Source organism: Sorex fumeus, unplaced genomic scaffold (genome assembly GCF_029834395.1).
Source record: "Sorex fumeus unplaced genomic scaffold, SorFum_2.1 ptg000019l, whole genome shotgun sequence".
Taxonomy (NCBI): domain Eukaryota; kingdom Metazoa; phylum Chordata; class Mammalia; order Eulipotyphla; family Soricidae; genus Sorex; species Sorex fumeus.
The window spans coordinates 28,853,214-28,877,851 of record NW_026606076.1 but is presented as its reverse complement, the minus strand read 5'-3'; positions in this window follow the sequence as shown (position 1 = coordinate 28,877,851).

Genomic DNA, 24,638 nt, shown 5'->3' with positions numbered 1-24,638 from the left:
TTGGTGGTCCAGAGCCACCTCCTCGCTTCCCCAGGCTATCCCAACAGAGAGAAAGACAGAGAGACAGGGAACCACAGACTGATGGTGAAAATGGCCCATTTAATGCAGAGCAGCTACCATACTTATAGAACATCTGAAGAGGGGGGTTGAGGTAAGGACATAGGTGTGATTGATCATTTACATAGACAAACATTTGGCAGAGGAAATTCTCTTGGGGAGATTCACCCAAGGAGACACTCTGTCTCCCAGGGACATCTACATTGCTTTTACCTTTCCCTCTAGTTGTATACATTATCAACACATGCAGTTGTTTGGATAAACAGATTAAGAGACAAAGATCCCAAAACTTAATTCTCTGGACTCTGAGAGCAAGTAAGAATTTTACCGTAAATCCCAGACTAAGTCCTCATGCCAGTTCAGCTTGTCCTTCCCCATGGGGGTCCTGTCTCTTAAGCTGTAACAGTTTGCATCAAGAACATGCATTTCTCCTTTCTCGAATGTCTCATTTGGATGCCATGGTAGTTTTGCCACTTGCTCTGGGTCAATCCCGGTACCACGACAGGACCCCACTGTTGGGGTGTTAGGAACTACAGCAACTGAAGACTAAGTCAAGTAATTATGGCCAAGCAATTCTGCCCAGGAGTAGATATATTTCAGAGTCAATCAACTCCCAAAACCTTGGATTGATGATCTTTCTGTGTTGAACCGAAGAACACTGATCTACAGTAAAATATAAAACAGCAACAGGGGAAATAGAAAAGCAGGTACAAATACAGAGCACTTCAAATACAAAGCAGTACAAAGTTGAGGATTACCAGAAAGTTATGGCTTATCAGTAAACAAGAGTGACATGGGGAACTGAGACAATGAGAGGTAAAATACAGAGAAAAGGTTAAAGATAAACTTGAACTAAATTAGGGATGTTAGCAAGGATAGATAAGCTTCTCTGGGAGGAGGAAAACTGGCACTTCACATATGAAGCCTAAAACACTGGGTTAAAATCTAACAGATCACAACAGCCTGGCCCTGTTTCCTTCTTCGATCCTCTGTCACCTTTCATCGGCCAGGATGGGGAGATGAATCATGGCCATCAAATGCACTCCGCACATGTTACATTACTTGAACACAACTCTCAGTACCTCAGCATAACAGTCGGGGGTAGCCTGATCAGGGAGAGATGAAGAGTCAGGTTGCAGCCCAGCTTGATTTTAGGGTACAGAAATTCTAAATGTTAGAAAAAAATGTGGAGTCAGAGAGGCAGTAACCTGGGAGGGACATTTCCCTTGCTGAACAAAATCAATCCTCGGCATTTCATATGACCCCTAAAGCACTGTATCACTTTAATCCCGTTCTTCATCCAAGTGCTCTAGCGGGTGCCAGTAATGTCTCCATTGGTCCCAGCCTTGAGATCTTAGCAGCCTCTCCTTACTCATCCTTCCGAATGGTGCCATATTGGAGGCTCTTTCAAGGTCAGGAGAATGAAACTCATTATTGTTACTGCTTTTGGCATATCAAATATGCCACGGGAGCTTGTCAGGCTCTGTCATGCAGGCAGGATATTCTCTGTAGCTTGCCGGGCTCTCTGAGAGGGGTGGAGAATGTACATTTTACTTATATTAAACATTTTTGGGTCACAACTGGCAATGCACAGGGGTTACTCCTGGCTCTGCACTCAGGAGTTACTCCTGGCGGTGCTCAGGGGACCATATTAGATGCTGGGAATGGAACCCGGGTCGGTCGCATGCAAGGCAAATGCCCTACCTGCTGTGCTATCTCTACAGCCCCCATATTAAACATATTAAATATATTATTTTATTTATATCAAATATATAAAACGTATTAAATAAACATATTGAATATATTAACCCTAAAGCACAGACAGAAATAATTCCACAGTGCTGTTCCTGGAGTAAGCCTCCATCTTCCACAGATCTCCCCAAAATACAACCAAAAATAGCTCAAAAGCAAATTTTTAATTGCAAGCCACAACCATCCCTAGGACTGCATCCCCAGGATGGCCCTTGACATCAAGGCTACTACTGAACAGTGACCCAGGGCTACAGGGTCGTTTGCCTTTGGAGACCTCCCAACCCCAACTCCCCATCCCACCCTGCCTCTGTGGCAGGCCATTCCTCTTTGTTCTCCATCCCCCTTGCTCTATCACTAAGACTCATTATTTACCAGTTAACAGAATGTGAAGTGCAACTGCCAGGACACTGTCATACCCATGGTCCACGTGATAATCAGCAAGTACCTTTCCCTTATGGTACTAATGTCACAGGAAGTTTTCACACGCACCAGGATTATTTCCTTCTGGACTGTACTTTTGTAGCAATCCCCCACCCACTTGTCAAAACTAAAACTGTTTTACCTAAGGGCCATGTTCTGACCCTGGCAATTGTTATTAGGGAATTGATTGATTCAACGTAACTTTTATAGTTACTAAGGCTTGAGGGGAACACGAAAGCCTTCTTATATTCCTTACCCTAAGGATTTTTTGCAGTATTAATTCTTTTATGCCTTAAAAGGCTGCAGGTGCCTTTAAATGATGGATTATGGACTTTCCATGTTCTTACGTGTGTGTGTGTGTGTTTGTGTGTGTGTGTGTGTGTATAGTTTCTCCCCAGTGTGAATTCTCCTATGCATAGTAAGGCCTGCAGATCCAGTAAAGACCTTTCCTATCCGCACTCCTGGCATACATAAGGTTTCACTCTAAAATGACTTTTCATATGCATAGGAAGGGTTGAGGACAAACTGAAGACATTCCCGCATTCCTTACACTTATGAGATTTCTCTACAATGTGAATTTTCCTGTTTAGAAAGTTATGCTAATTGTTTGAAAATTATCCTGCAGATTTTACATATGCAAGGCCTCAATCCCGAATAATTTTTTTAAGCAAAGCAAAGCTTGTGGATTGAGTTAAGATCTTCCCACCCTAATAAATATTTTTTTCAAGTATGAATTTTCCTATGTTTAATAAGGAGTTAAGGGGAAGTGAAGGCATTGCCAAAGTCGTTACACACATAAGGTTTGTCTCCAGTACGAAATTTTCTGTGCCTCAAAAGGCTTGCAGAATAAGCAAAGGCCTTGCCACACTCCTTATATATATGGATTCACTGTAGAGTGGGTTTTCTTGTGGACGAAAAAGTTTGAGTATAAAGTTAAGACCCGGGCTGGAGCAATAGCACAGCGGGTACGGAGTTTCCCTTGCATGCAGCCAACATGGCCGACCCAAGTTCGATTCCTCCGCCCCTCTCGGAGAGACCGGCAAGCTACCGAGAGTATCTCGCTGGCATGGCAGAGCCCGGCAAGCCCCCGTGTTGTATCCGATATGCCAAACACAGTAGCAACAAAATCTCCAATGGAGATGTTACTGGGCCCGATCGAGCAAATCGATGAACAATGGGAGGACCTTTATAAAGTGAAGACCCGGGATGGAGTGGTAGCACAGTGGGTATGGCATTTCCCTTGCATGTAGTTGACCCGTGTTTGATTCCCAGCATCCCATATGGTCCCCTGAACAACACCAGGAGTAACTCCTGAGTACAGAGCCAGGAATGACCCAAAAAGAAAAAAAAAAGAAAGTGAAGACCCTCCGACAGTCGTGGCATGAATAATGGTTCATTCCTGTATGAACTTCCCTATGTTCAGAAATAACCTGAGAAGAAATGAAAGGTCTTCCCACCTACCTCACATATATAAGGGTTTTTCTCCGATACGAATTTCATGAAAACTAAGACTTCAGGGGAAGGCATTCCCTCATTGCTTACACATGTAAGTTATCTCTCCAGTGTGAGTTTTCCTGTGCACTCAGGCTTGTGGAACAAGCAAAGTCTTCCCACTCCATACAAGCATATGGTTTCTCTCCAGTGTGACTTTTCCTGTGCATACTAAGGCATATGAGTCAGATAAAGGCCACGGCACATTTGTTACATGCATGTGTACTCTCCAGCATGAAATCTCCTGTGTATAAGGTATGAGGATCCATCAAAGGCCTTCCCACAGTCCTTACACTTAAGCGGTTTCTCTCCTGTGTGGATATTCACATAGTCCTGCCGGGGTGACACTGGACTCAAGAGTTTGTCCTCAGTGCTGACATACCTGGGAATTCTGAGCACTGTGTTTCTAAGGGAATGTGATGGTGCTGAGAACATGTGAAGGCTCCCCCACATTCCTTACATGTGGACAGGTTTATTTCAAAATGACTACCTGTGGGCCTGTCAGTGTGAGAGACACATTATAAACAGTATTCCTCTCCCACAGACCAGAGGCTGCCCCACTATGGAGGGGGTTGTGTCCGCTGACTGAGCTGAACATCCAAGGATCTTTTCCTAGGGGAAGACTTTTTCAGAACCAGCATACTCTTGTCATTTTCATCACCCTCAGAAGACAATGGACCTGTCTGAGAATCCCCATGGTGATGAGGGCAAAATTGCTCACTTGAGCCTTTATCACAGTGTGCAGAAAGAGACATCCCACCAGGGCTGGCTGCTTCCACATAGACAGCAGAGAAGGACTCCAATTATTGCTCTATGCCATGAGAGTTCTCATGTCAAAAGAAATCAAACTCTGCAGGTAGGTAGTTGGTGGGGTATGAGAAAATGAGTATCTTGAGGAAGTAATTAATGAAAATGGGGCTGAATTCAATGACTCTGAAGCCAGCCTTGGGGATTCAGAGACGAACTGACCTAGTAGAAACCCACAGAGCTGGAGACACTGGAACAGTAGCAAAGGCTGTTAAGAATATCAGAGAGCACAGTCCGGTCAACGCTCTACCCCTTGATAACACACACAAAGTCGACTCTCAGCTACAAGTAAAACCCCAGGACGCAGTTTCAGAAACATGTCAAACTGAGAGTAACAGGTTAGTGGGTTGGGTGCTTGCCTTGCATGTAGTCAATCTGGGTTCAATGTCCAGAACCCCAAATGGTCCCCTAAGCACTATCTGACGTATGGAATTTTGCTCCATCAAAATATAAATGTTTCCTTTTTTCCTTCTCAGATTAGTGAAGTGACGTGGGTGGGATCCAGGAATGTGACCAACCTTTTGAGTAATCACAGGTAAATGGAATGCCTGCTGGTAGGTGGGGAGCTTGGGAGCTGACCCATATTTCCACTTGTAAAAGATTTCATCATAGATCCCCTTCCATCCTTTCAAATGACATTCTATGCACAGTAAAGTTCATTTAAACTGTCTCCAATTAACAACAGAGCAATTGTACATCGGGGAAGGGTGTTGCTTGCACACAGCCGACCTGGGTTCAATCCCCATGATCCTACAGAGTCTCCTGGAGCACCAACAGAAATAATACCTGGGTGCAGAGCCAGGAGCAACCCCTAAGCATTATCAGGGAGGATCCAAATAGACAAAAAAAATTAAATAAAAAATAAATTATCCCCCATTCCACTCCATTAAGAAACCTTGCCAGACCCATTTTCCTAAGATGACACTTTGGAAAATATTTATCCTTTATGCATACACAAACATAACAATAACAGAGATGATACAGGGGATGAGGAGCTAGTCACACATGGCCGACCTGGATACTAAACACAGTACCCCATAATGATCCAGAGTCCCCCAGGTATGGATGCCTGAAATCAGAGCCAGGAGTAGGGCAAGAGAATACCAGTTTCTAACAGTATGCTTTCTGTTATGACTAGTAAGGTCTTAGAAATGAAGGTCTCCCATGAGTAAACCTATCCCTGGATCATGCAGTCGTAACCGCAACATCTCATTCCTCACACCACCCATACTCTTAAGAGTAGTATAACACATTTGAATGGTTTTAAAGTAGAAGGCAACCAATCTTAGAAGGAAATATATTTTTACGAGAGAGAGAGAGAGAGAGAGAGAGAGAGAGAGAGAGAGAGAGATAAGCACACAAGACTCAAGCCTTAACAACATATTAGTATCGCTTGTAAAAAGGCTTAATGGTCCCTAGGTGAAATACAACAATCTTTACACACTCTCCTCTAACCAACGTTTTTTAGAGCATTTTCAGTGGCTTATTCACGGTCACGGTCACGGTCTTCCCGTTGTTTATCGATTTGCTCGAGCGGGCCCAGTAACGTCTCCATCATGAGACTTGTTACTGTGTTTGGCATATCAAATACGAATAGCTTTTTCATGCATTTTCAGTGGTTTATTCATAAGAAACAATACAAAATAAAAAAAGTTGTGCTTTGGGGCAGGGGTTGGGGTACAGGATGGAAACATCCAAAATATCGTGGTGGGAAGGTGTAATGCTGGTGGGATTGGGGCTTGAATATTAAATGGAATCAAATATTGTGAACTACTTTATAAAAATAATGTAAACCTTAATTTTTTTTTTAAAAAAGCAATGATGAGCTTGGACCAAAACTTAATCACTTAATCACTTAACTTCCCATTAGTCGTCAATTTGCTCGAGCGGGCACCAGTAACGTCTCCATTTGTCCCTGTCGCGTGCTAGTGTAACCCAATGGCATCTGTTCGCTCCGGGAACATGAAGGGCCTCAAACCGATCGTTGATGATCTTGACGAAGAAGTCTGACCATCTGGTAGGTGGGCAGCCACGCGGTCTTTTGACATCCCGTGGAATCCAGTCGGTAACAGCTCTAGTCCAGCGGTCGTCTTTAAATCTCATTACGTGACCAGCCCATCTGATTTTCGACACCTTGGCAAATGAGACAGCATCAGTAACTACAACTGGTGTCATTCACCTGAGAAGGACCAAAACACTGAACACAAAATACCCGACCTCCAGGGCCCATAATCACTAGGGATGAAAAGGGGACACTCAATGTCCAGCAAGCAACTCAAAGTTGTATGTGGACATTTGTGCCTAGAGGACTCTGAACTCAGAGTTCAAGGCTGCCCCAAATTCCTCTCAAAGCAGGCAAAAGTGACCTGACCCCCAACACTTCTTGCAGACCCAAAGATCCTCTGCTTGATCTCCTTGGTACTGGCACATGCCCAGAACTGCACACAAAGCAGCAAGTAAACGTGATACTATGTGACTGAGCAGGTGAAGCTCTCCAGAGAAGGAAGGGCAAAACAGAGGAAACACATATCCTCGGTCCCGAGTCACTGTAGCTGACAGGGCACCTATGGGTCATGTAGCCCAGGGACTCCGATGCCCCTTAGGGATGAATCCAGAGCAGAGAGCAAGAGGAAGCCCTGAGAACCTCCACTATGGCACAAAAATAAATCTGAAAGAAGAGCGGATAGGGCTGGTGACCCTGGCGTTCCATATGGTCCCCTAAGCACTGCCAGAGGCAATGCTGGAGCACAGAGCAAGGAGAAACACCAAGAATCACTAGGTGTGGTCTCCAACCTTCCCAAAAAGAACAAGGCCAAACAAGTCAGTCTTGGATCTGCAGCAACACACAGAGTACGAGGCCTGGCAAAGGTGAATTTTGAGCACTGAGCTGGGACTACTCCTCAGTGGAGTATGATCCACCCAAATACAACAAAACAAACAAGGACAAGAGCAGCCTCAAAAACACTAGATACTGTACTCCCTCCTGAAACAACTATAGAGACAGACAGCCCAGAAGGCCTATGCGCTCCTGTCACTGCATCATATCATCTTGTCACTTTCGTCCTCCCTGTGGACAGTGGTCAGAGAGCGCGACATCATCGTCTCCCACATATAATTCCCGAAAATCCGCAGGAAGCTCCGTGCAAAGATCTAAAGATGTCAGTGCTGTGAGCATGACAGAGGTGCACAAACCCCAGGGCCCTGACCAGAAGTTTCTGCTTTGGAGTCTGAAATTGCTCTCAGGGAGGGCAGGACAAATACCTGACCTGCTCTCCTATCTCATGGGTCATAGTCCACTTGAACTGAAAATATTATGATATCTAAACAGAAATATAGTGAAACAGAGAAGAATTAGGTCCCGGGTCAGAGCAACAGCATAATGGGGAGGGCACTTGCCTGGAACGCAGCTGACTCTGGTTTAATCCCCCACATCCTATAGGATCCCCCAAGCCCACCTGGAGTGACTCCTGAGTGCAGAGTCAGGTTACTCCAGTACCCAGAGTACTGCTGGCTGTGCCCCCAAAACAAAAGCACACAAGTAAAAAGTGAATTGTGTAGTTAATCAGAATGAAGAACACAAATTTCTGGACTTTACCCAGCATAAAAGCATTTTATGATGGCTAGAGAGATAGCACAGATCACAAGGTGCTTGTCTGGCACATAGCTGACAAGGGTTCAATCCCCATCATCCCACAGGATCCCCAAACTTGGAGCGAACAATGGCAACAGAGCCAGGGGTAAACTCCGCCGGGTGTGGCCAACCAAAAAAAATTTAGGTGCCAGAACTACAGTCTGGTAGGGTATGGGCCTTGTACACAACTGACCTGGGTTCAGTCCCTGGCACCATACTGGGTACCAAAAGCAGCAACCACAGGTTATGACCAGAAAAAAAAAAGTGTTTGTTCATGAGTCAACCTCCACCAGCCAGTTTTGGAGAATGCAGGTCAGACTTGGGTTTTGGAGCCAAAGGTGGCAGATGTTTGGGTTCACCCAGGTGGTGCCTGAGGAATCCTGCGTTGTGCAGGAGATTGTACCATGTCGCAGGCTGCTTGCAAGGCCAGGGCCTGCACTCCTGGCTTATCACTGACCCCAGGAATTCAAAGTCTATGTAAGTACTGTGAACCTTATGTGAAGGATACAGACAGAAAACAGGGATGAGGCCCAGCTGGTAGAGGTCCAGGCAGGGCTGCTGCCACCTGGGGCCTCCTGGTGCAAACCTGAACCGGAAGTACAAACTGCAATTTCGAAGGTGTGCAGGGGCCAGAAAGAGCACACAGTGAATGGCAGGGCACTTGTCATGCAGGCGGCAGACTCAACTTCACATCCTGAATCACCAAGGAGTGATCCCAGAGCACTGCTGGTTTTGGCAAAAGCCCGCACAGCCAATCCCCCTCCTGTCCAAATAAAGGCAATGAGGAATTTATCTGCCAACAGCAGAGGTGTGAAATCTAGTAATATATTCGCAAGGGTCAGTCCTTTGGGTTTTTTTCTTTGGTTTTGGGACCACACTCTGAAGTGCTCAGAGCTTACAGTCCAGGTTTTCAGACTTTATGATTTTACTACTATGGGTACATGATTTTATAAAAGAAAAAGGGGATGAAAAATTACACTTGAGGCTGGAGTGACAGTACAGATGGCAGGACGTTTGACTTGCACACAGCTTATCTGGGTTTGATCCCTGGTATCCCATATGGTTTCCTGAGCACTGCCAGGAGTGATTCCTGAGTACAGAGGCTTAGTGTAGAGCCAGGAATAAGCCCTGAGCATTGCCAGTGTGACCCAAAAAGCGGAGAAAAAAAATTACACTTATCCCAAATGAAAGTTCAAAGTCCATAATTTCACTCAGAGACTCCAAGTCCTTCCTTTCCTCCTAAAAGCCTCTAGTTCAAAGGACTCAAGAATGTTCATAACTAAGAACTTCCAATTAAGGTATAAATAGAGGAGTAGGAGAGAATACACCAGACTGAAGCAGATACTGGCCAACTGAAAGCAAAAGGGCCTTCCCTGGTACCTCTTATCCACTAGTCCCCTGTCAGGGCACAGACCTCAAGCACTGCCAGGTGTAGTCCCAAATCTCACCTCATCTGCTCCCGAAGCAGTGAGATAGACCCAGGGAGAGTAGCTCAGAGGGTTAAGCACCTGCTTTACCTTTGGCGGACATGGCATGGCTCCTCCTGCATCCCAGACACACGCATCAGGGGACAATCTCTGACTATCTCCAAGTTTGTAGCAAACAGGGGAGGAAAAGACAGGAGAAATACCCCAACACCCAAAAAGAAGTTCAAAGAATGCTCATGTGTAAAAACAAATTCTGGAGTGGGAGGGTTGCAGCCATACCTATTGATGCTCAGGGGACTCTCCGGCGTGTCGGGGATAACCTTGGTCACTGCAGGAAAGACAAACACCCTCCTGACTATACTACTGACCATCCACAAAGAGTGAGACATTTAAAACCTATTGCAGCTGGTCCCTGGAAAATCCCTTTCTGCAAGTACTCACTTCAACAGCAGGGCACGCCCCTAGTGTGGGAGAGATGGACAGTGAGGGATACTTGGAATCTTGACAGGTGAGGCAGAAATTCTTTTTTCTAAGGAAATATAATCATACAGGTTTAGCAAAGATAGTAAGTTGATAGGGTGTTTTTCTTTCAAGCAGCTAATCCGGGGTCAATATGTAACAGTACATATGCTCACCCACACCAGTACTGTTAAAAATGATGCCTGCGCTCAGAAAGAAGAGGAAGCCCTAAGCCCTGAGTGGTGATGGGGCCCAAAAAACTACAATACAAAAGATTATAAAAGAATTGTAGAAATCGTATAGCAGGTGAGGTGCCTGTCTTGCACTTGGCCAAACCAAGTTTAAATCCTGGCATCCCAATATGGTTCCCTGAACCCAACCAGGAGTGATCCCTGAATGCAGAGGCAAGAGAAGTAACTGAGTCTTGCAGTTGTACACCTCCAGATTAATTCATTTAAACGAATAAAGGGGTGTGGCCAATACTGATCCTAAATTGTATTAGGGATCACTCGGTTAGGGAACACTCTAGAAGTCTCTTTGCTACTTCCTGCTAAGATTACACACTTGGTTGCAAGACCTGCTGTGGCATAGCACAGTCCTGAGGCACCCCGTGCTGATCCCCCTCCTCTAAGCCCTGAGTTGTCTTAAATCTATGCACCTTGGGGCCTGAGTGACAGCATAGACAAAAGAGCATTTGTTTCAAGGGCAGCAAACCTGGGTTTAATTCTGGGCATCCCTCATGGTTCCTGGCACCGCTAGGAATGCTTGCTGAATGGAGAGCCAGGAGGAACCCACGTGCATCGCTGGTTGTGACCCAAAAAGCAAAATAAGAAGCTCCCCACCTCCCTGTACTCCCAGAAACTACTGAATGCACAAGGAACAAGTGAATATCAAAGACTCTGCCAAGAGGGGCTAGAGCAATAGCACAGACAGTAAGGTGTTTGCCTTGCACGCGGCCAACCCAGATTCCCAGCAACCAATATGGTCCCCTGAGCACCACAGGGGTAATTCCTGAGTGTAGAGCCAGGAGTAATCCCTATGTATTGCTGGGTGTGACCCAAAAAGCGAAAAAAAAAAGGCTCTGCCAAATGCTTTTGAGCCCCAAGGACATACATAAGCCTGCCCCTCCACCCACCCACCCCATCACTGGCCCCTGGTTCTGGGCTCACTCCAGGATGGTACCGGGACTCAGTGGGGTGCCGGGATCGAACCCCGCCGGCCGCGTTTCCCCCTCATGCATCTTTCTAAGTTCTACTCAGTAAAAACGACCTTGTTTCCCTCAAAATCAATATATAAATAAGATAAAGCTTTCGGCAGGAGCGCTCATGCATCCTGGGTGAGGGGCCGCCACCCGGGCCACCGTCCAGGAGCGACCCCGCTGCCCACAAGGCGGAGACCGCGGAGGGTCAGGCGCTCAGAGCTTCCACTCGGGGGGGCCGGCGGGAAACCGACCTTCCCGTACCCCCTTGCCCCCCTGGGTGCCCCCTAAGCCCCTCCTCACCTTCCTCAGCAATGTCAGCCCGACAGCACTTACATGACCTACTGGAAAAGAGGAGGATCCTGATTCTGTGACGTCATTGGCAGGTCGCCCAGAGCTTTAAAGGGCCAGGCTTCAAATATTCCTGACCAGGTACTTGCCTGGACAGAAACGTTCATTTTTCCCCGTTTCTGGCATACTATCAGGTGATCGGGACATCTGATGTTTGCCAAGTCTGGGATAGACAGAGAGTGACGGACTGAACAGATAGCATGTAGATCAGAAGTCTTTGTTTTGACGAAGGAAATAAAATTCACAAAGATACTTTGCCAACATCTCTCTTAGTCCCCACATTCATTTATATCGCACTGAAAGTCCAGGTCTTGAGTAGCTTCAACTGTTTATTTTCACAATTATAGGAGAGAGTTAAAAACTAAGTGAATCACATGGCTCAGAAAAGGGTCACGGGTAGCCCAGAAGGGGACTCAAGGATTGGTGATGACTGGGAAGATATTTGTGTAAGCAAAAATTCCTGTGTCTGTATTTGTGTGTGTTCAGAGCAAAGGGTCCTCTCCAATTATTCCTTGAGAGCTATGTGCAGTAACTCTTCAAACAGTGCTCAAGGTCTACATATCTATGAATTCTACATGGATCAGACAAATGAATGGACAGTCCATTAACTGCTGTCCATCTAAATAGTCTTTTAATAGTTTAGTACATGATGATTTATTAAACTATAATTCTTCAAAATCTGAACCAGTAAGCAAGAACAACTTTATAGCAGTTGTGCAGAAGAAAGCGTCTTTTTCAGACATGTAGATCTATTGTTTGGTTATGATTATTTGGTGTTTGTTATAGTAAGAATATGAAATTTAGTTTACAAGTTTGCTTCTTAACAGGGTTATTCCATAAACATACTCAATTTCTTGTAACCACTCCACTAGGGTGCCAGATCATCACAGTGTGCAAACAGGAACAATAGGTTAGGGTCCCCCCAAAGTGAGGTAGTAAACATCAATAACTGATTTCTTTGTGTATTTGCTTTTCCTTGCTTTGGTAACTATGCTTGCCTCACTATGCTTATGTAAGTTTATGGGGTACCAGGATGTGGGTTTGGTGAATTTAATTTTGTGGGTGCTTATGCAAAGTACAGGTGCATCGGGATGTGCTCTTTTCTAACTAACAGACTGTGCTTCTCTTGGGAGGCGGCTGCTTTGCCTAGCAGAACAGCCTGCAAGCTGGTGTGAACAAACTCCAAATTTGGGAGTTCATTCGAGATTTGCCCGCATCTTCAACTTCCCCTATCTTCCCACTACCACACTGTCCTCCCATTGTTCATTGATTTGTTCGAGGAGGCCCAAAAATGTCTCCATCCTGAGACTTGTTGTTACTGTCTTTGGCATATCGAATACACCACGGGAGAGCTTGCCAGGCTTTGCCGTGTGGGCAAGATACTCATGGTAGCTTGCTAGGCTCTACGAGAGGGGCGGAGGAATCGGACTCGGGGCAGTCTCAAGGGCCACGTGCAAGGCAAACACCCGACCCGCTGTGCTATCGCTCCAGCCCAACTAATACACTATTCTGTTGGAAATATAGCTCTAAACATTCTAGGTTTAACATTGGTATGTCCAGTCTCCCTTGTCACAGGGAGTTTAGGTTTATTGGCTACACCCATCACAATACTCCCTACGCATTCCCATTCCTGTTTCTTGTAATATAGCTCTGAACACTTTAGGTTTAACATTGGTATGTCCTTCCTCCCTTGCCACAGGGAGCTTAGGTTTACCACAGTGCTCCTGAAGCACTCCCATTCTTCTGTGTTTCTCTGTAACTTCCTTCTCTGTGATTTGCTTTCCCAACTGGCCTGTCACCTTTTTCTCCTAATCAGACTCTGTTAATTTGTAAAGTCTGAATCCTCAGAAATCTGAGTGAAAAACTGATTTTCTCTTCTCCTTATGTCCTTTGCATAGTTACTTTAGAGCAATGTCCTTTTCGTATAGACATAGGAAGATAGTTAATACTCTGACTTTGTAACTTGGGAGTTAATTGACTCCAAATAATACTTCATACCTGGGTATCTGCTTTCTCAACCTAAGTCTCAGTTGCCCTTAGTTCCTAGCACCACAAAGGCAGTGTCACGATGAGGGACTGGATGGATCCAGAGACAGTCGAGAGGTACTCTGTCATCGAAATGGGCCAGAAAAAAGCACCATATAAATTAAGAGCATGGTCATGGACAAATTCTGTCATGATCCAAAGAGTAACGACTAGATTAGGACTATGCTAGGGTTAAGAAAGACTAATCTGGCCTGAGCACCATAGTCTGAGATCTATAGTAAGATGTCCCCAGCTTTATGTATCTACTACTGTGTCTATACAAAATGACTAATATTATTAAAGAGTAGAATTAAGATGAATGTTTATATGGTTGCTGGACTAGGGAGGGAAAAACACACCCAAAGATGGCATTTCGCCTTTAGGTTGGTCTTTGTGCTGAAAAAGTTTGTCCTAGAAGAAGCTTCCCCCAAGAGAGGGACCATACATCCATTGATTGTATGACCTCGGCTATGTGTAATTGCTACCCGAAACCCCTGATGATTTGGGAGATAACTAAGGCTGTAAGAGTGGACAAAGGAAAAATCAAGAGAGAATTTGAGAGGGAGAGTCCAAGAGGAATGAAGGAGATTCGTGGAAGGAGAATCAGAGAATTGAGATGAGCTTGGAAGAAACTGCAATCGATACCTACCGGCCTGGCCCTAATTCCCTCCTTCATCCACCCATGGCCATCATCTGTCCAATGGTGAGGGAAGCAGCCCAAGATAATCAACTTCAGACCGGGGATGGGGGGGAGAGAGAATAGACAGAGGAGAGAGAGAGCTTCATATTGATTTTTTGAATACACAACATGAACTGACAAACCAGTTCTTTGAAAACATTACCACTTGTATTTGCTTTCAATATGAGAAAAATTCAAATTACTTTATTGATATAAAAAATAATAGGATTTTTTTCAGTTTCAGTACCTTGTTAGGCTAAGTGCCTTTTACTTCCAGGATGAGACTCTGGATTTTCTCCTTGCAGTGTCCAGAGATCACAGATGTGATGGCGGGGGGAGAGCCCGGACCCCCACTTTTCATATCATATGCTTGCTCCGCTGAGCTATCCCGCTGGGTATAATGATATACATTTTTGAATGTGTGAATCTTCCCAGTTCACGCATATTCAGTATCTCTCTTCCCAAGTCAGATTGCAGCTATGCCAAATCCGGAAGCTGTGGTTTGAGTTCTGAAATAAATCACAGCAAGTAAGGTAAGAATTAGTTGAATGATCCCTGGGTGAACAGGCCGAGCAAGTGGATGACACCTCTGTGGTTCTCACAGTCCAACAGACCCAGAGCAAAGGGAAGAATCTTTGGGATTATTGCCAGGAGGAGCTTGGCAATCACACACTAGCCTATTGGGTTTTCTATTTGTCTAGACCTAGGGATATCTGGGGATCATATGCAATTCTGCGAATCAAACCCAGTGCAACGCAAGCACCCTCCCCACTATACTATGACTTCAGCACAAACTAGCTTTATTAAGGGCTCACTCATTAACTTTTTAACATAAAAGCAAAAGAACATTTCGTAGTGGGTCAGAGAGAGAATAGCAGGTAGGGCATCTGCCTCGCATAAGGCTGACAGGGGCAGGATTCTGAGCACTGCCCAAAGGAACCCCTGAAGACCTTCAGGAATTAACCCCTCGGGAACATCAGACCCCAAACCAAAACAAAAAAAAAATGTCTTCGTATACTCAAAAAAATGGTAATGACCTGAGGTCAAAGACAAGCTTAGTGACAGAGAGGGTGGGGTGCAAGGTGGTTCTGCTGCTCCTGAAAAGGGCACCCCAACATTACAGGCTGTGCAGCCAGGCTGGTAAGGGAAAGGGGCACAAAGGACCCTGAATTTCATGAACACATGACTAATGAAGAAGAATGGAACAAGCCAAGTAAACAAAGCACAGGATCTCCCCAGGGGAGCGAAGGGCCATGTGAGTAGAGCACAGGTGCCTGAATCCAGGAGCCCAAGGCCCCTGGGGTCAGCAGCATGTTTCACACACACTCAGGGCACACCCATGATGCCCAGGGCCCGAGGCTGGGAGGGTCCTCAGATACTCAGCGGCACACACACCTCTCTCCCCCGCCTCAGGGTTCCTCCTACCAGCCAGGGGATTACAACTGGCTTCACCCTAGAATACCCTGCCCCCACAGAATCAATGTAGAGATTAGTGACAATAAAAAGGTGAGAGGCCTAGCCAATATGTCCCTGATATAGTCAGCCAAGTTACTGAAAGTACGCAAACAACACAATCTTCACTTTTGCTGCCTTGCACGCAACTGGTCCAATTCAATCCCTGGATCCCATATGATCCCCCAAGCAAACACTAAGAGTGATAAGTGAGTGCATAACCCAGAGTCACCCCTAAGTATCATGGCGTGGCTGAAAAATGAAACAAAACAAAACAAAATTGGATGAATACAAAATATAATGTTAGTTCCTTGAGAAAATTTTATTTGTGGGAGTTTAGAATTATTGAGTATAAAATGTATTATAAAGGTAACTTTAAAAGTATTGTGTAACAATTCAATCAGCTAATCAGTGGCTGAATAAATAGCAGTATTCCTACATTAAAAAATAAAAGTAAGCTTGGAGCAGAAAAGTGAGAGGACTATGCGTTAATCCACGCCACCATGTCTGCCCGGAGGGGAAAGGATGTTGCTCCCTTCCACCTTCTCCCCTCTGGAAAGAAAGAAGGCAGCTGCATGGGCGCCTTTTGGAGATCCAGGTATGAGCCGGAGGTGATGGGGCGACTAAAACCTCATGGGGAGGGGGGCGTTCCGGCGCGTCCTTCACACCCTACCGAGGTCACCAGTTGCCCCCCACACGCTCTCCAGCACGGCCACGGCCACAGAGCACAGAAACCAATCTCTTAATTATCTGACTCTCAGTAGAAATACTTCCAGGGTTAACAAGTAAAATCGCAGAAATCCAAAACCCTGCGGCCGCTATCACGGCTGCGCAACATCATTTAATTCTTGTACCCAGCTGTAGAAAGCAAATCATTTCACAATGCATTTTCAGCAGGTCTGATTTGAGGGGTAAACTCTAAATAATAATGGTGCATCTTTTATCGAAACAATGAATCTAGTCAAAGTAAATAGAGTGTTAACTAGAATTCATCTGCATCACAGGCATTGGGAGGGGTGAGGGCTGGGGGGTTTATTGGGGTTCTTTGTGGTGAAAAATAAGTATTGGTAAAGGGAAATGTGTTTGATATTTGCATGACTGAGCCCTAAACCTAAAAGCTTTGTAACTTTTCCCACAGTGATTCAATAAATAAATAAATTATAAAAAAAAAAGAAAACCAAAAATCAGTCAGCGGCCTAAAATGCAAGTGCGCTCCCTGTTATACATGTCCTGACCCAAACTAATTTTGATATGGACTCATTCTTTATTTAAAAACAAAGGCAAATATATAACTAAGAGGAACACAAGAGAACAGCAGAGAGACCATATGCTTATCTTGAGGCAGACAGGCTCAGGTCTCAGATCCCTGAACACCTCGGTTACAATTGCTGAGCGCACGGCCAGTTGTTACACGTGAGACCCATGAGGAGTCCCATATTACTATGACTGGGCCTAAAATCTAAACAAGGATAAACTTCTTAGATATGCAAAAACATATAATGATCCGAGGGCAAATATAAGCATGGTGTTAGCGAGGGTAGAGTGGGTCCAGCTGCTCCAGAAAAGGGGACCCGGAGTTGCAGGCTGCACAGCCAGCCTGCTGAGGCATATACAGGAACACCAAACGCTGAGATTCCTATGGACTATTCTACACACCTGACAGATAAGGAAGATTAACGACAAAGCCAGGAAATTAAAGCACACATCATTCCATGATGAACAGTCCAGGGGCAGGAAGGGCAGCATGAACTCAGCACAGATTTCCGGATCCAGGAGCTTGAAGCCCCGCAGACTCAAACAGCAGAGAGCGGGGCACTAAGGCTCGGAGCCACATCCCACATCTCCTTCCTGAAACAACCCAAGAGGTGAGAAGCCTGTGCGCTCCTGTCACTGCACTGTGTTATCTTGTCGCGCTCATGCCTGAGGATGGTATGGCAGAGACGCATCACAACCTCCTGCCTTTGTTTTTCCTGCGGATCAGCAGGAGGTTCCATGGAAAGACCTGAGCCGTGAGCACCAGAGGAGCACAGCCAGCCCCGCCCTCCCCCCCCACCAGACCAGAAGTCCCTGGATTGGAGCCAGAAATGTAGTGACTTGCCTGACGCTTGGACACTGGCTCACAAACCCATCGGAAGGGACACACTGCCAGATGCCACTGCCTCTCCAGGGTACATAGAAGTGCGCTGTGACCAGGCTGCCTGTTGGGACAGGAAGGCTAGTCTCAGCCTACAGGGGAGGAAACTACAGCCCTGCCCGAGTCCCCGGAATCAACTTGGGGCCCTACAGGAAGGTCCCTATGGCCAGGGACTAACTCTGTGGTCAGGAGCTCCCATGCTGATACGGCCCCTGCAGGTGACAGTGACAATAGGCCCATTAGTGGCTCTGCTGTGGGGGCAGCCACAGGAATTAAGGGTGGACAAACCTTCAGCTACCCCATTGCAGAATGGTCGGTGACATGGGCCTGCGAGCTCTCTTCCAGGGAACAACGTCACTTCTGTGCTCGGGTGAGCCCCAGGCAGTCCCATGTCTGATCTGCTAGACCTCGGTCATCCTGGTCATGATTTACTGTAATCCCGAATCAACACATGAGCCTCCACAAGAACTTGTTCCTGTTTTGCAGGGATAGCTCTGAAAACCATGTAAACAGTGTCTTGTGTCACAAAATTATCCAAATATCCAGGGTGTTCACTATGAAACATTATTTTACATGTGTCTGACAAATGAAATTTCTGGAGTGAGTCTACTTTTAAATCATGCATATTATATCTTGTGAATTGGGGTGGTAATACATCAGGTAAAACATTCACCTTCCACTTGACTGACCCAGGTTCAATACACTAGCACATATATTGGCCCCTGACCCCTGCAGAAGTGATGCCTGAGCTCAGAGGCAGAAATAAGGCACAGTCAAAGCAGGGTGTTTACCAAAAATACTGCAACTTCAAAAGGTAACTCTAATGAAATGAAACAACAACAAATACTCAAGTGTGAATTCTGAGGCACCCTCCCCAGGTTGCCTGATGTTAAGAATAGTGAGTCAGTAGATCCCATGGTACGAGGCGTTTGGTGTTCCATCTCTTCAGATAAACAAAGACACAGGAACCACAACAATATATGGCCAGTGCACAGTGGACCTTTAATTCAGAACCGAATAGCATACTTATAGAACATCTGAGGTTGATCAAGGTACAGGACTGCATGTATTGTGATTTACCATTTACAGAGGTCAAGCTTTTCAACAGAGGCAATTCTTTGGGGGGAGGGGATTAACTCAAGAAGACATTCTGTCTGAGAAATTCACACAGGGGTTATAATATCTGTGTTGCTTTGCTTTTCCTTCAAACCTGAATCCCCCCATTTCTGACCCTTCCTGGAGCTGGAGGCAATCCTGGCTAAGGGGACCCTCCCACGATCACTTGCTCACAGATGCAAACCCTGCACCCAGGCACAGCCCCCAGTCCACTGCCCAAAGACTCTGGGTTCTCCTAAAGCCTTTGCCATACCTCAGGAACCACCTGGATATCAGGAACGACTGAAAAACAAGCACTAAAGCGCCCTTCAAGTTAGCCCAGCTCTGCCACTCACAGTGCAGGAGACTGGGAGGCCGCTAGTGTCCTGCCACAAAATTGGCGTCCACAGTCCCCCTGTCAAAGGAGCCGCCAATTCCTCCTCTACCCACGAGACCAATGGTGGCTTGAGCCAGGCAACCACGACTAGAATAGAAAGGATGCTGAAAGTACCAGTTCTGTGACATCACTTCCACCCCCCACCCCCAGAATCATTAAAGGGCCATGGTCCAGATGAAGAGACCCTCTGAGCCCATCCAGGTGAATCGGTGCTTTAAGGGAGGCAAGACTGGATAAAGTAATGGAGAGGCAGCTGCTGGAGTGGTGGGTCATACAGTGGTGGGCTGGGGGTAAGGACAAGAGCCGTGATCCTGTACTGGTTAGTCAACCATTGAAACAATGCTCTCACACACAGTCCATCAGGAAAAACACATGTGGGTTGATTCAAGATCAAAAGGCAAGTTGGTAAAAGGCACCTGACAATGAGTTTTGTGAGGAAGTAATCAAGAATGGGTGAATCAGTGACTCTGAAGCCAGCCCTGGAGATGCAGCAAGCCATATTGGTCACCTTGGAGCCTTTTTTGCCCTTTAAGCAGATTCTGAATCATTCTGGTGATCACTACACTGAGGGTACTTTGCTAATCCTAAATACAATATTTACTTTTTTCTGTACTATTATTGAACTTTGGAGAGGGGGATCCAGGAACGTGACCAACCTTGTGAGTAATCATAGGTAAATGGAACAGCCTGCTTGGATGTGGGAAGCTGACCCATATTCCCGGCATTTGTCAGACATTTGATTCAAGGGGCCCCTTCCATCCCTTCTTCTCTTTCTAAAGACAGTAATGTTCATTTAAACTGTTTCCAATAAGGACCAGAGAGTAGGTACAACAGACAGGTCTTTTGCTTTGTACCAGGTTTAACAGAGTTCCTGGAGCACCACCAGGAATAATGCCTGAGTATTTCAGGGTATGACTCAAAAAGACGGGAAAAACAAAGTTTAAAATTTAAGAAACAAACTGTCTTCATGGCACTCCATTAAAGAACCTTGCCAGGGCCATTTAACTAAGACAACACTTTCTGAAACATTTATCCTTTATACATGCACAACGCTAACCAGTACCTGAACACATGGTAGGCAGAGACGGCATGGGAGAAGGAGCTGGTCACACACAGCCGACCTGGATTCCAATCACAGTACCCCATAATGATCCTGAGTCCCCCAGGTATGGATGACTGAGCTGAGAGCGAGGTGTGGGACTTAGCTGGGTGTGGCTCCAAAGAACATGAATCAAGAGGCCCTGAAGAACTAAAGTGTGGCTGGTTTTCTGCCATAATCCCCCAAACACAGGGCCTCAAAGATAAGTCACAGGGGCTGGAGCAATAGTCCAGAGGGGAGGACTTTTTCCCTGCACGGGGCGGCCCAGTTTCAATCCCTGCCATCCCGTATGGTCCCCAGGCACCGACAGGAGTAATTACTGATTGTGGAGGTAGAAGTAACTCCTGAGCATCACTGGGTATGAACCAAAAAGCAAAAAAAAAAGTCAAGACAGAGTCACAACAAAGAATAAGACAGTGGTGATCCTGTACAGTCCTGAGCTAAGAGAATTTTTCTTTTGCCTTTTAATTCCCATTCCTCCTGGCTTACACCAGAAAATCCAAAAAGTATATGTTATGATATACATCAAGTTTAAATGCCAGGACCCTGGCATAGACCTCCCTTATAGACTGACATAATAGAAAGTTTGTTACATACTAAGGGATTATTTTCTTCCTGGCTGCACTTTCGTAGCACAGCATCCCATGGTCCAAAACACAGCAGACTTTACCAAAGGGTCCTATTTTGACATTAAAAATTGTTATTATGGTATTGAGTTATCCAGTATGAATTTTCTGATGTTTCCTAAGACACAAAAGACACACGAAGGCCTTCCCACATTCATGACATAAAAAAGATTTCACTCCTGTGTGAACTGCCCTATATTCAGTAAGGCCTTAGGACAGACGAAAGGTCTTCCCACATTCCTTACAAACAAAAGGTCTCTCTCCAGTGTGAATTCTCTCATTACCAGTAAGGGTTGAGGAAGAAACAAAGGCCTTCCCACACTCCTTACAAACATAAGGTCTCTCTTCCGTGTGAATTCTCATATGTTCAGTAAGGCATGAGGACATAGTGAAGGCGTTCCCACAATCCATACATAAATAAGGTTTCTCTCCAGTGTGATTTCTCATATGACGAGTCAAGTGTGAGGAATAAACAAAGGTTTTCCCACATTCCTTACATACATAAGGCCTCTCTCCAGTTTGATTTCTCATATGAACAGTAAGCTGTGAGGAATAAACAAAGGCCTTTCTGCATTCCTTACATATATAAGGCTTCTCTCCAACGTGAATTTTCATATCATCATTAAGGTCTGAGGACATAGTGAAGGCCTTTCCACATACTTTACATCCATAAGGCTTCTCTCCATTGTGAATTCTCAAATGTCGAGTAAGGCCAGAGGATTCAACAAAGGCTTTCCCACATTCCTTACAAACATATGGTCTCTCTCCAGTGTGAATTCTCATATGGCAGGTAAGTGTTGAGGTATTAACAAGGGCCTTTCCACAAACCTTACATCCATAAGGCTTCTCTCCCTTGTGAAATCTCAAATGCCGAGTAAGGCCAGAGGATTCAACAAAGGCCTTCCCACATTCCTTACATATATAAGGCCTCTCGTCAGTATGAGTTTTCATATGCCCAGTAAGGGTTAAAGATTGAGTGAAGCCCTTTTCACGTGCCTTATATTTATGAAGTTTCTCTCCAGTATGAATTTTCCTGTGTCTAGAAAGGTTTGAGGAGTAACCAAAGACCTTCCCACAGTGCTCACACAAATATCCTTTCTGTCCAGTATGAATTCTTTGATGTTTTAAGAGGTCTGATGGTAGAGTGGAGGCCTTCGCACAGTCCTTACATGTATGTGGTTTCCCTCCAGTGTGGATGTTCATGTCTTCACAAAGGGGTAACGCTGGATTCGAACCATGCACTTGCTGCTGACACTTCTGGGAATTCTGTCCACTGTGGAGTTCTAAGGGAACATCATAGTCCTGGGAAAACGGGGATGTTCCGCCCACATTCCTTACTCTTCGACAGGGTCAATCCACGGTGACTTTACTTGTGGACCTTTCGGTGTGAAGGACTAACTATAAACAGTGTTCCTCTCCCACATTCTAGGGTCTGCCCCAATGTTGGGATTTGTGTTCCATGGACCATGAACAACAGACTGTGTGAACCTTTTCCCAGTGGAGGGCTTCTTCAGAGTGAGGTAGCTCTCTCCATTCTGATCACCCTCAGAGGCCATCCTGCCTGTCTTGGCATCCTCATGGGGCTGAGGGCAGAAACGCTCACTCGAGACTTTTTCACAGTGGAAAGGGTCAGAGACATTCCACTCGGGCTTGATGCTTCCCTGTAGAACAGCAGAGGATTCCAATTATCGTTCTATGCCTCAAGAGTTTCCATGTCAAAGAAACTGATACCTGCAGATTGATTTCTAACATTTGCACCACACCAATGCAATTCCCTACCGGTGGATGGCATTACCATGGACTAACCTAAGGTTTCTGTAAGACACACTTGGAAAATTGATGAATGAGGGACCATTATTTGTGGAAATATTTTTTTCAACTCAATGAACAGGTACAAATAATTCCCTCCGTAGAAAACTGATGCACCAGTTTCAAGAGAATATAAAACACACTAAACTCTGGGTTCAGTTCCAGCTCAATGTGCAGTGGAGGCTGGGACGCATCAGTGAAGAAAAGGTGCATCCCACACTGCTGAGACTGACCACACATGCCATTGAAAACATCTCACCACAGGCAGAGTCCTTACAGGATCAATGATTTTTTCTCTTCTGTAGTTTGTTTAATTTGGGGGCGGGGGTACACCATGCAGTGCTCAAGGATTATTCCTGGTAGGTCTTGGGAAACATATGGAGTAATTTGGATGGACCAGTTTAAAAGACCAGGTCTTTTCACGATTACCATTTGTAGATACTTTAACTCAAATGAAAAAACTCGGCATTTGTATGAAACATATTATAATTTTCTTTAGGTTGTGAGCAGAGATGTCAGCACCCAGTGAAGATAAGGGTCCTCTACCTCAAGCATTATACTCTGAATTTTCTCCCAGCCATACACAGCCCTGCACTTTAAAAATAACATGCTGGCATTTGTAAATACACTGACATTTTCCTTTAGCGTTATAATACTGATTCCAAACTTGGAAATCTTACCAGCTCACTCATACTCCGTGACTGAGTTCCCAAATCAAATTGCTGAAAGGCCAAATCCTGAAGCCATGCTTTGAGTTCTGAAACCAAACACAATATACAATATAAGAATTCCTCAAATGGAAAACCCTTAAATAGGCAGTACAGCCTGAGGACATCTCTATGGTTCTCACAGTCCAGCGTATGCCACAGAAAAGGGAAGATCCCTGGGGAGGGTCGCTGTGCGAAGACTGGCAATTCTAATAGACATTTTTTGGGTTTTTGTCTGTTGAACATATGCAGTGATGGTCAGGGATCTATGTGGGATGCTGGTTATTGAACCAGGTTGACAGTGCGCAGGACAAGGGTATTTTCTGAATTACTATCATTCAGAGCCAAAATAGCATTGTTATGGCCTCAGTTATTAACTGAAAAAGGCAAAAAATATTTGAAAGTACAGCGACAATATAGACTGTACAGACAGGCGGGTAAGGCAAAGACGGGGTGAACAAGGAGCGAGAATTTCATGGACTGGCAGATGAGGAAGAATAATGTCAAAGTCAATAAGGTAAATTGCAAGATTATTCCATGACAGACAATCCATGGGAACAAAGGGCAGTGTGAATGTAGCACAGATGCCTGGATCCAGGAATCCAAGATATCAGGGTCAGCAGGGCGTTTCACATGTGCTTAGGGCACTCACACACTACCCAGGGCCTGAGCCATGGAGGGTTCTCAGACACTCACCTGCATGCATGCCTCTCCTCCCCAGCCTCAGGATTCCTCCTTCCAGCCAGGAGATCACCGCAGGCTTCACCCTAGAATGCCCTGAACCTCACAGAGATGGAACATGGATGAGTGAAAAGGAAAACGTGATAAGTAAACCCCATGTGTCCCTATAAAAATGGAGTCAATTACTGGAAAGTCATGAACAGAAACTGCACTTCTAAAATGCTCCAGATTTGGAGTTATCCAAGAGCTAAGATTCAGGTCGTAATTTAAGAGTGAAATATGGGGCCCCAAAAACACCACAAATAGTATAGCCCTGGCCTTGCACACGGCCAACTGGGGTT